This window comes from Arachis duranensis, chromosome 4 (genome assembly GCF_000817695.3).
Source record: "Arachis duranensis cultivar V14167 chromosome 4, aradu.V14167.gnm2.J7QH, whole genome shotgun sequence".
In the NCBI taxonomy this organism is placed as follows: Eukaryota; Viridiplantae; Streptophyta; class Magnoliopsida; order Fabales; family Fabaceae; genus Arachis; species Arachis duranensis.
In genome coordinates, this window is record NC_029775.3 from 115,800,105 (window position 1) to 115,802,457 (window position 2,353).

General features: G+C 39.0%; 1 protein-coding gene and 1 long non-coding RNA gene across 2 annotated transcripts in view; one reads left to right on the forward strand and one right to left on the reverse strand.

Moving 5' to 3' along the window:
• LOC110280597 (glycosyl hydrolase 5 family protein-like) overlaps positions 1-2,353 on the reverse strand; it is a 25,230-nt gene that overhangs the window by 9,371 nt on the left and 13,506 nt on the right. The gene's annotated exons all lie outside the window — the stretch shown is intronic.
• LOC107486296 (uncharacterized) lies at positions 19-370 on the forward strand. The gene is made up of 3 exons (XR_008008294.1): positions 19-87; positions 163-237; positions 311-370. It is a non-coding gene; the product is annotated as an uncharacterized LOC107486296 (long non-coding RNA).

Genomic DNA, 2,353 nt, shown 5'->3' on the forward strand with positions numbered 1-2,353 from the left:
TTTTTTTTTTTCACCCAGAACACCACAAAAAAAGAAAAAAGTAGTTGTGGAGGATTCACCTCCTGAAGAAGATCAATACTTTTACGGGTACAGTACCTCGTAAGCTATCCTATGGTCTATCATCGTAATTATTTTTGTTAACGTCTTATTTTATGAATGTAGTGAGACATATGAAATATCGAGTGACGAACTCGATGAATTGCTAGGGGAAAACGTTCATAAATCTGCTGCAGAGGGGTATGTCTTGCTGTGCTGTATATTTGAGATTTTGGTGTCTTTTGTTTGCTAATAATTGTATCTTGTTTCACAGGGACAACCAGGCTGACCTGCGATCGACAGAAGGTCGCTATGTGTCCTCTGAAACGTAAGAAGCTTTATTATTTAATAAAATCTTGTTTACTAAGTTGGATGTATCTTGTTTACTAAGTTGGATGTATATTTCGTTTGAATAACATGAAATCTGTTTAGACTACCGGCTGTGAACTTGAGAAGTGATGATCCTTCCTCTCAAGGACGCACAGAACAGAGTAGTGTAAACCAACCGTCTCAGAGCATGTAATTTCTCTTTCAAATAACCGTTACTTTTGTTCTTCTAATAACTTCTACTTCTAATTCTGTATGTATTTTTTTTAGAAAAAAAAGCCCTTTATTATTTTATTCAAGAAAACAAGGCAGCAAAAAAAGCAAAAACTGCAATTATGTAAGTTCTCAAAAAACAAAGCCCGTCTTCTTTTTGAATTGTTTGGGTGTATTTGTTGACCTTCTTTGGGTGTATTTTAGGTTGACTCCGGATGATTCGAATATGATGGTTGTTAGGGAACAAACGCCGTCGGAAGCGCTTGCAATGTGAGTTATCCAAGAATATTTCAACCTTATAACCTTATTATTTTCAAATATGTTGTTAACCTTTCATTTTTATTCTTGTTTAGAGTCCCGATCCAGTTTTTTGTGCCGCCATCCCAGCAAACAACCATTGACGCAGATTCCGAACCTACCCCTATGCTACAGATTGAAGGGGCTAGAGAAACGTAAGAAAATAGTATTGGGTGTATATTTGTTTAGGGTTTGGGTGTATATTTGCTAATAGTTTGGGTGTATACTCTTCCTGATCGATTTTTTGTAACTGTGCAGCACTCCTGAAACCCCCAAACAACATCAAGAAACAACACCCAAGCTTCCCCCAGCTCCAACAAAAATGTAAGTTAATTAGACTAGAATCAAACTTTGCTTGTCATCCGTATATTCTTATTCTTACTCTTATTCTTATACATAATGATGCAGTCATCCAGACGCCGAGGACGCTGCTGCCCTGTTGATGATGGCACGGACAGCAAGCTATGTTCCTAAAACAGATCTGGGGATGCCATCATTCAGCCTCGGATTGACAGATTCAAGCCAGGAGGGGGCGTCGACGCAGGAGAATGAAAGGGAAAAATCTCCAGAAACTGCAACTATGCTAGAACAATTGGACAATTTGGTCCAAAAGTTAGCAAGCAGTGCGTCAAAGGGAAAAGACGAAAGTCCACAAATTCGGAGGGAGACTGGGGGAGAAAGTTCTGCTAAGTTTGAAACCCCGGGGGGAATAAATTGGGGAGAAAGTTCTGCTAAGTTTGAAACACCGGGGGGAACAAATCAAATTCCGGATGATATGAAAGAAAAGTGCTACATCTGGGGGACGAGACTGAAGGAAGATGCAAAGGGCGATACTGACGAGTATGAGGAGATCTGCACTCTGATTGGCCAAGGAGAATACATTTTGATGAGAACGCACCTTGCATCCCTCCAGGCAAAAAGTGATATAGAATCTCAGGTAATTTTAGACTAACATTAATGTTTTTGCACCAAAGTCAACTGCAATGTTTATTAATTTAAAATTGATTTCTAGGTTGTATCTGCCATCTGCCTCATCCTAAACCAGAAGAAGGAAAAGAGGTTTCATGCACAAATATACTGTCTCCCCCCCGATATTGTAGTAAGTGTTACTTCTATGAACTTTGGGTGTATTTTATGCATTGGGGGTGTATTTGTAGGCTTAGATTGGGTGTAAGTTGTGTATTTTCATGTTTTCATTTCTTGTATTGCAATTCTTGCAGAGCATGGCACTTTCGGATCACCCAAGGGGGGAATTCATATCTCCGAAAACGAACAGAGAATTCAGGGTGGAAGCCTACCCCAGTTTCATTCCCTTCATAGATAGAAGAAAATTAAGTTCGCATCCATATGTAAGTTTTTGTTTCATAAATTTGTTAGTACGCTTATTTACTTATATGATAAAATAACAGACTGTTGAAATGTGGCAATCCTTCAGATTTTTGCTCCTGTTTGCCACTCGGGACATTGGTGGTTATGGCTA